Genomic DNA, 10,590 nt, shown 5'->3' on the forward strand with positions numbered 1-10,590 from the left:
GTTTGCTATAGTATTACTAGTATGATATCGGTATTATCTAAGGACTTGGACTGTTTTATATGTGCTGAGGGGACATTCCTATGTGCTAACTCTCTGTTGTATTTTCCCATAGTCTTAAGGATATATAGAATTTGAGTACAAGGAGAGACAATGGCCGAGGGGGATCCACAATCACATTTACCACTAGGGTGCCAACCTCAGCGGTTAGGTAGCGGTCAGCAATAAGGTGCATTAGGGTCATCATACCCCCTCATCTCATGTATTTTTGATTCTACAGTCCTAGGATATACTTTTTGCTTATTAATCTATTTATGGTGTTTGGTGTTTTAAATGAATCTAATAAAGACTTTTTTTAAAAAAAAATATGGGAGAAACATACTATGCTGTATAAAAATCAAGTCAATTATTTTGGGTAAGCCTTGTTTAAATAAAACTACCCCCAAATAAGATCCCTTTTATTATAGTATTACTTTGTAATTATTATATATACATACTCCATATTAAGAAAACTGTAGTAGCAAATTCATTATCGCTTTCTAGAAGTAACTATGTTGCTGCTGGTTTTCTATATAGTGTAAAACAGTTTATGCTAGCTGGGACACTTTATAAAAAAAGAAAGCAACAGGTAAGGACGGTATTAGTACTTGGTGAAGTACTAGTATTATACCAAGAAAGTTCACATCCTCCATTACTACAGAAATACAATATAACGTAAGGTATTGTGTGATACATTACATCTCCGTGATAGTAAATAATGAGTACTCTAGAGTTCAGAGTAATATAACAATTGGCAGCACAACATAGTTTTCAGGTGTTATCTGTTTCTGAGTATATGCAAATATACACACATATACTCACATATATATATGCACATACAATCAGGTTTTATATATATATATATATATATATATATATATATATATATATATATATAATGACAGGAATCAGAAACGGATAATAAGGTACTACTACTATATAAAACTGTTGAACATGTAAAAGTCTCCTACAGCCCACATTTGCAATCACATTTACCGTATATTTCTTTTTTCTTGCATCACTGTGACGCTTATTTATTAAAGAGTACCGTAATTTCCACATTTAAAGCAGTTATTCTGACACTTTTTTGATTTTTTTCACCATCTCTCAGATGTGCCACTATTTGTAAGAACTTCCATTGCACAAGTATTGCAAATATACACTACATGGATACACATGGTAAATACCTAGGAAACTTGTCCTAAATTACACATGCCTCTCACTTTGTCCAATCTTTTAATGAATAGATGACAATGCTTAGATGTAAATGATTTCCAAGAGTCAGTTTAACCCAACTACAGGTAAAAACATTTTATCCAAATATATGTATAATGCATACCCTGAGCTCATGTGCCATTTTTAGTACAGAACACACTGAAGACATTGATAGATGAAAAATAAATGTATAGATAAATAGATAGATAATAGATAGATGGATAATAGATAGAAAAGAGATAGATAGATAATAGATAGATAGATAGATAGATAGATAGATAATAGATAGATAGATAGATAGATATTAGATAGATAGATAGATAGATAGATAGATAGATAGATAGATAGATAGATAGATATTAGATAGATAGATAGATAGATAGATAGATAGATATGGGATAGATAGATAGATAGATAGATAGATAGATAGATAGATAGATAGATAGATACGGGATAGATAGATAGATAGATAGATAGATAGATAGATAGATAGATACGGGATAGATAGATAGATAGATAGATAGATAGATAGATAGATAGATGAGATAGATATATATATGGGATAGATAGATAGATATGGGATAGATAGATATTAGATAGATAGATAGATAGATAGATAGATAGATAGATAGATAGATATGGGATAGATATATAGATAGATAGATAGATAGATAGATAGATAGATAGATAGATAGATAGATATGGGATAGATAGATAGATAGATATTAGATAGATAGATAGATAGATAGATAGATAGATAGATAGATATGGGATAGATAGATAGATAGATAGATAGATAGATAGATAGATAGATACATAATAGATAGATAGATAGATAGATAGATATGGGATAGATAGATAGATAGATAGATAGATAGATAGATAGATAGATATTTAGATAGATAGATAGATAGATAGATAGATATGGGATAGATAGATAGATATTAGATAGATAGATAGATAGATAGATAGATAGATAGATAGATAGATATGGGATAGATATATAGATAGATAGATAGATAGATAGATAGATAGATAGATAGTTATGGGATAGATAGATAGATAGATAGATAGATAGATAGATAGATAGATAGATAGATATTAGATAGATAAATAGATAGATGGATGGATGGATAGATGGATGGATAGATAGATATGGGATAGATAGATAGATAGATAGATAGACAGACAGATAACAGCTAGAGGAACAGGTAGATGGCAGCCAGGCACCGGACAGCACACCCCTCCATGCCCGCTGGCTGTGGCCACACAGTGGCCCGTGCTGATACATACATGTGGCCAGTCTTGGCACTCTACCTTAGCCGCTGACTAGTGACAGTCACTTACCAAGTAACGAGATTCCTATGACAGGATCCAAAGTGCATTTTCCTCAGCAGAATCAGATGACTTTCCACATGGGACCAGCACTAGGAGGAACAAGCCCGGCTGCCCGGGGACCAGCACTTGTCAGCACCTCCAGTGCACCCGGGGCTGGCTGAGGGGAGGCGGCACAGACGTGTCTGCTCCAGGGAGCCCCCTGCTCTCCTCAGCCCCGCCATTTAGTGAGCGGCCGGCATTGCGGGCTGTGGCACCTCCGCCAGGCTCCGTGTGCCCTGTGTCAGTGCTGCTGCTGCCGCTGCTGCTGCTGCTGTGCTCGGGGCACTGAGACCAGTGAGATTAGGGACAGAGCAGCCCGGCTGGGAGCAGTGCAGAGGGGCGGAGGAAGGTGAATGTCAGGTCCCACTGTCAGTCTGGCCGACGTCGCTTTCTTATTCAGCCACTTTCTTCAGGGCTGAACTTGGTTTCAGCGAGTTTGTTATTTGCAAAATGTTCATTTTTTTTTTACACGTGTAAAAATGAGCAAACTACAAAGTAGTGAGACGAGCTGAGGGGAGACATTACTTTCTGGAGCCTAGACAGCAACGTGGGCGCCGGGGCCATGTAAAGGGTTAATGATTCTAGGTCATGGGCCTTGTACATACCCTTCCCAGGTGACTCATGGGGTCTGGGCATAAACCCTGGCATCACAGTGGGCAGGTTGTCCCTTTTATAGAACTAAATAACAAGTGTAGTTGGTTAAGGGCTTGTTCACATGACCATATTTTCAGGCCAAGTGCTGCCTGTGGACAAAACGGACCATACTCCGGCCAGTGTTATTCTATAGGGCAGTGCAGAATGAACCTGTGGGAGAAAATCGCAGCCGGCTCTAGATCCTTCTGTAAATCACGTGACATTCACCCATTCAAGTCTATAGGTGTCTGAAAAAAATCGGACGCCATATGCGGCCACTACATAGCATCCGATTTTTACAGATTCTGTAAAATAGGCAATTGTAAATGACTAATAGCTGCTGCTGTATAAACCTGATTGCACACGGATGACAAGTGAGCAAGAAATCGTCCCACTTTTCTGGATAAAACTGAACGATTATTTTACGTGCTCATATGAACTTACCGTAAAGGGAGCCTGTCAGGCGACTCATGCCAATCCGTCCAGGGACCATATCCAAAGATGGGACTAGTCCGGCTCTGCCCCTGGACGGTTCTTCCCAGCACCACTGAAGGTAATTGACAGATCTTTCCCTCACATATATACCGTTAGGTCCATATATATTTGGACAGAGACAACATTTTTCTCATTTTGGTTATAGACATTACCACAATGAATTTTAAACATAACAATTCAGATGCAGTTAAAGTTCAGACTTTCAGCTTTCATTTGAGGGAATCCACATTAAAATTGGATGAAGGGTTTAGGAGTTTCAGCTCCTTAACATGTGCCACCCTGTTTTTAAAGGGACCAAAAGTAATTGGACAGATTCAATAATTTTAAATAAAATGTTCATTTCTAGTACTTGGTTGAAAACCCTTTGTTGGCAATGACTGCCTGAAGTCTTGAACTCATGGATATCACCAGACGCTGTGTTTCCTCCTTTTTGATGCTCTGTCAGGCCTTCACTGCGGTGGTTTTCAGTTGCTGTTTGTTTGTGGGCCTTTCTGTCTGAAGTTTAGTCTTTAACGAGTGAAATGCATGCTCAGTTGGGTTGAGATCAGGTGACTGACTTGGCCATTCAAGAATATTCCACTTCTTTGCTTTAATAGACTCCTGGGTTGCTTTGGCTTCATGTTTTGGGTCATTGTCCATCTGTAGTATGAAACGATGACCAATCAGTTTTGCTGCATTTGGCTGGATCTGAGCACACCGTATGGCTCTGAATACCTCAGAATTCATTTGGCTGCTTCTGTCCTGTGTCATATCATCAATAAACACTAGTGACCCAGTGCCACTGGCAGCCATGCGTGCCCAAGCCATCACACTGCCTCCGCCGTGTTTTACAGATGATGTGGTATGCTTTGGATCATGAGCTGTACCAAGCCTTCGCCATACTTTTCTCTTTCCATCATTCTGGTAGAGGTTGATCTTGGTTTCATCTGTCCAAAGAATGTTCTTCCTGAACTGTGCTGGCTTTTTTAGATGTTTTTTAGCAAAGTCCAGTCTAGCCTTTTTATTCTTGACACTTATGAGTGGCTTGCACCATGCAGTGAACCCTCTGTATTTACTTTCATGCAGTCTTCTCTTTATGATAGATTTGGATATTGATACGCCTACCTCCGGGAGAGTGTTGGTCACTTGGTTGGCTGTTGTGAAGGGGTTTCTCTTCACCATGGAGATTATTCTGCGATCACCCACCACTGTTGTCTTCCGTGGGCGCCCAGGTCTTTTTGCATTGATGAGATCACCAGTGCTTTCTTTCCTTCTCAGGATGTACCAAACTGTACATTTTGCCACTCCTAATATTGTAGCAATTTCTCGGATGGGTTTTTTCTCTGTTTTCACAGCTTAAGAATGGCTTGTTTCACCTTCATGGAGAGCACTTTTGACCGCATGTTTACTTCATAGGAAAACCTTCCAAATGCAAGCACCACACCTCAAATCAACTCCAGGCCTTTTATCTGCTTAGTTGAGAATGACATAATGAAGGGATTGCCCACACCTGTCCATGAAATAGCCTTGGAGTCAATTGTCCAATTACTTTTGGTCCCTTTAAAAAACAGGGTGGCACAGGTTAAGGAGCTGAAACTCCTAAACTCTTCATCCAATTTTAATATGGATACACTCAAATGAAAGCTAAAAGTCTGAACTTCAACTGCATCTGAATTGTTTTGTTTAAAATTAAATTGTGGTAATGTCTATAACCAAAATGAGAAAAATGTTGTCTCTGTCCAAATATATATGGACCTAACTGTATATAGGCCGAGACCTGTCAATCACCTGCAGCAGCACTACTAAGAGTTGGCCAGGGATCTTCACTGGAGTTTTTCCGAGAGTAATATACCTGGCTGTTAATAATAATAATAATAATAATAATAATAATAATATTGCTGTTTGGGCAGCAAAAATCACCTGATTGGTTCCCTTTCCCAATGTCTTTTATTCTAAACTGTATGTATCAGTAATAAGGGACAGAGTGGATGATTAACCCCTTCACAATCTTGGACGTATCCAGACGTCATGGACTTTCCGATCAGTGACATATGGACACGTCCTGGCAATTTTGCGCGTACAGGAGCTGCGCGTGCGCGATTGCCGCTGGATGTTCAGCGATCGTGACAGCTGACACCCGGCTCTCACTGCGAGGAGCAGTGCCTGCACCGTCCCTGGCATTTTAACTCCCTAAATGCTGCGATCGATATCTATTTATAAGGAAGGGATAGGGAGGGGGATCCCTATCCCCTCCGATCAGCGACCTACTCACGACGGCTCGATCGTTGCTATGGTGACCCATCATGACGACATCCAGGTCACCAAGCCACGGCAAGCTTGTTAGATCATGATCAGAGCATGGCCTAAGAAGCTTGTGTCAGTGCAGCACTGACAGTTATAAAGCATTGAAATACTCGTGCATTACAATGCTTTATAACAGTGATCAAAGTGCTGAAAGTCAAAGTCCTATAGAGGGATTAAGTAAGAAAATAAAAACAAATAAAAAATATATATTTTAAAATAATAAAAATTATTAATAAGGAAATATATCATTAAAAAGTGTTCTGTAAAAAAAAAAAGTACACATATTTGGTATCGCCACATCTGGAACAGCTCGACCAATAAAACTGTCACACTAGTTAATCCCTTAGGTGAACAGTGTAAAAAAAATAATAAAGAGCCAAAAACTATTTTTTTTGCAATAAAAAGCGTCTTTTACTGTGTGATAGCAGCAAAACATAAAAACCCGATATAAATCTGTTATGTCTAATCGCACTGACCTGTAGAATAAAGTCATCTAATCACTTATACCACACGAAGAACGGCGCAAAAAATAAAAGCAATTCTTCATTTGCTGTTGATATGTTCATTCTGCTACCCAGGGCCGGCTCCAGGTTTTTGTGGGCCCCGGGCAAAAGAGTCTCAGTGGGCCCAAATACCACGATTCATAATACACAGATACGGAGGAGAAATATAGATATACTACACAGGGCCTAGCCTTCCCCCTCATCCTTCACATAGGCAGACCTGCACACACAAAATACGCAGACATGCACACACACACACAATACGCAGACATGTACACATACAATACGTAAACATACACATACACAGTACGCACACATGCACACACACACACACACACACACAGAACGCAGACATGCATAAAACATACAGTACGCAGACATACACACACACGGTATGCAGACATGCACACATACACAGTACGCAGACATGCACACACACAGTACGCAGACATGCACGCACATACAGTACGCAGACATGCACACACACAGTACGCAGACATGCACACACATACAGTACGCAGACATGCACACACAGTACGCAGACATGCACACATACAGAATGCAGGCATACACATACAGTACGCAGACATGCACACATAGTACGCAGACATGCACACACATACAGTATGCAGACATGCACACACATACAGTACGCAGACATGCACACACAGTACGCAGACATGCACACACAGTACGCATACATGCACACACATACAGTATGCAGACATGCACACACATACAGTACGCAGACATGCACACACAGTACGCAGACATGCACACACAGTACGCATACATGCACACACATACAGAATGCAGACATGCACACACATACAGTACGCAGACATGCACACACTTACAGTACGTAGACATGCACACACACACAATAAGCAGACATGCACACACATACAGTACGCAGACATGCACACACATACAGTACGCAGACATGCACATACATACAGTACGCAGACATGTGCACACACATACTGTACGCAGACATGCACACACATACAGTACGCAGACATTCACACACACAGTAGACAAATACACAAAAATACATAAATATATACAGTCATACACAGTGATATACACACAAATATGCACATCATATGTAGCGCCCCCACTGTCGCAGGGCCGAGGGGTACCCGGTACCGGGCCTCTGAGTCTCTGTTCTGGGGTTGTCATGGTGGCTAGACCCGGTCCGTGACCCTGCTGAGGGGCGTACAATAAAGGTGGAGGGAATGGTGATGATGTTGTGGTGGTGCAGTGCAGGTCGGTCGCAGTAAATAACGAGGACACCAGGTTGCAGTCTCTTTACCTCTTTACTGAAGGCCTCAGGATCCTCAATCTGGAATATGGTTAACCGGGCTGCGCAAGTCCGGCCGGTCCGATGGCACCTCCAGAGTTCCCTTTGCAGGTGGAAATCTGTGCCTACCTTCTAGCGCTTGTGTGTTGTGGTCCTCCCCTGCTGTGCTTACGGGATAGTCCCCACAACTGTTGTGTCTGTTTCTAAAGTTCCCTCACAACTCGATTATGATGTTCTGCTTCGTCCCCCAGATGATATGGCTAGGACGCACCCATATGACGGGTAGGCTCGGAGTTCTTCCGGGACCCTAGCGTCGCCCCTCTCCTATTGTTGCCCCCTATGTCTTCGTAGGTGATGTGTGTGAGACAGCCCGCCAATAGCTGACTGTCCTGCCGTAGGTTTGAAGTATTGCTTGGAGCCTAGTACTTCCTCGGCGTTCCGGCCACCGGCTACGCGCCTCAGTAGGATGTTGCCTCGTCTTACAGCACGACTCCTACTGGTATTTCTCCTTGTTGCGTTGATCTCGTTTCTCACTCAGCACAATGAACCTCGCTTCTTGTCCTTTCTTGGGGTACCGCCGCTATCTCGTGCAGGCGCGGTCCCGTAACGTTCTCTCTGTTCGCTAGGCCTCTGTCAGGATCCCACCCCTGACAGGGACCCCCTGAGCCTCTCCCCGCAACACCCTCTGCCACAGGGTGTTGCCTGTTCGATTCCCAGTCAGCTTCTGTCTAACTTTCTGCCTAACCCCCAGTTTTACCAGATTGTGAGGAGTGGCCTAATACATAGAACCCTTAGCTCCCCCTAGAGGCCAGACTGTGAAGTGTATTGGTGACTGTGATACCTGGTCAGAAGAACTCCTTCAGTGCCATCAGACGTACCATAGCCCCCCTTAGCGGCGGAGCATCAGTACTGCAACGACCAGGACTCTGGGGCGCTGCACTCCCCCCCGGTTAAATCCAGTACTTCTGGACTGGGAAGAAAACAGCAATGCATGTCAGCAAAAAGACATACAATTTTGGAAATGCAATAACAATAAGTAAGTTTGAACAGAGCTTCCCTTTATGGGAGGTGAGGGCACTTGAACGTTACAAACATAGTTAAATATTTTAAATAACAGGCTATAAAAAACTTCTCTTACCCAACTGGGTATTCTACTTAGTGCAATTTCTGAACAATAATTTAACATTGCCTTTAAGGATGTACACGCTGAATCCACTAAAGACCTTCTTATAAAACATTATAAGGCTAATCAACTTTTTCTTCATTTTCCCTTTTTACATCTGCAGGACCGCCTGTCTACTTGCCCAGGCCTACCGCCTCTCGTTCTGTTGCAGGACCGCCCCTTTCAGCCCGGGCCTACTGCCTTTCCGCTACTATACACAGTATAGAACTTATCTTCCATCTCTCAATTCAGGATCACCGAGCCATCTCTGTATGGCTCCTAGGAGGACTCACCGATTAACCCCATCTGGGTTCACTTCCTGTCCTCATTTTCTGACACATCATTAAACATTTCTTACTATCAACTGTCTGACTACATATAACTTTACATGTAAGCATTATCACTATTTCTCTTAAGGCATCATTATACTTTAAGTGCTATGGATGAACGTTCTATTTAAGAAGGAACCAAGTCTCTATGAGGTAGTGCAACTTCTCAAGCTGCAAGTCCGTACGCAGCAAGAACTCCGGTACTGCTTCCAGGAACAGTTTCTTCGCAAAGAGTCCTTTCATTTATAAAACCAGTAGAGAGCACCTTTAAGAAGGTGCAAACTATTTACAAGGAGTTTGTAATCATGCAGTGTTCATGATCCAGCAGTTCTTTCAACAATGATAAGACAGGAACAAAAACAAAAAGCAAAAGAAGGGATCCCGGGTAAACAAAGGGATCCCTTTAAGAGTTAACCCTAGTCGGGTCATAGCAGCAAGAAGACAAACAGTTAACTATTTACATGTTCAGAAGATTAGAACATTTACTTGAACCACTCAGGAGGCAGCACCGGCGGAGGCAACCCCACTGGATATTGCCCGCCGCCTGGTACTGCGTAAGGGGGAGTGTTATCCCATCTGGGTGTCTGCGTACCCACTGTCTTCAGTCCTGGGGCAGCAGAGGCACCGACTACCTGAGGAGGCGCCTCCTTGGCCAAAACGGTGGTTGAGGTAACGATGCTGCAGGTCGTGGTTTTGATAATGGTGCACGTTGGAGTGGCCACGGTGGTCTTGGTGATGATTGCGGGCTGACCACAAGGGGGCACCTTCGCTACGGGAAACAGCTTCACTGGCACCTTAGTCGGGGGTGTCACGGGGTTTCGCTTCTTATGAACATTCAGGGCGAACCACCCCTTCTCCCCAAAGTGCCGGGTGTAAGCGACGTCGTCCCCCGGGTAGAGATCCCGGTCTGGATGGCCTTCCCTGAGATGAGACTCCACATCCCTCCGGTTGACAAAAACTTCAGCGTACAGGCCCGGCTCTTTTATAAAGCCCCAGCCTCCGCGGAGCTTGAAGGCGACGACGGTGCCCTGCCTGCGCGGGGCCTGGTGAGCGGTGGGGTCCTTGCGGGCCCGGTCTTTGACCGCCAAGTCCCTTTGGTGGTAGGCCTCTAGCCCGGCCTGGTACACCTTTTCCTTCTCCTCCCACTGCTGTTCCAGCTGGGCCTGGTATTCCTCCCAGCTCAGGGACTGCACCATCTCCCCTTCCTGTGTCTTCACCCCGGGGAATCCCATAAGGTCGGCCCTGGGTTCACCC

General features: G+C 43.1%; 1 protein-coding gene across 1 annotated transcript in view; it reads right to left on the reverse strand.

The window, feature by feature from the left end:
• The window catches only part of GLIS3 (GLIS family zinc finger 3), a 615,191-nt gene extending 612,314 nt beyond the window's left edge, over positions 1–2,877 (reverse strand). The window contains exon 1 of the mRNA XM_077249138.1: positions 2,599–2,877. The gene's annotated coding sequence lies outside the window, so the exon portion shown is untranslated. The remainder of the gene's footprint in view (positions 1–2,598) is intronic.
• Positions 2,878–10,590: the final 7,713 nt, after the last annotated feature.

The sequence above is a fragment of the Ranitomeya variabilis genome, chromosome 1 (assembly GCF_051348905.1).
Source record: "Ranitomeya variabilis isolate aRanVar5 chromosome 1, aRanVar5.hap1, whole genome shotgun sequence".
Lineage (NCBI taxonomy): Eukaryota > Metazoa > Chordata > Amphibia > Anura > Dendrobatidae > Ranitomeya > Ranitomeya variabilis.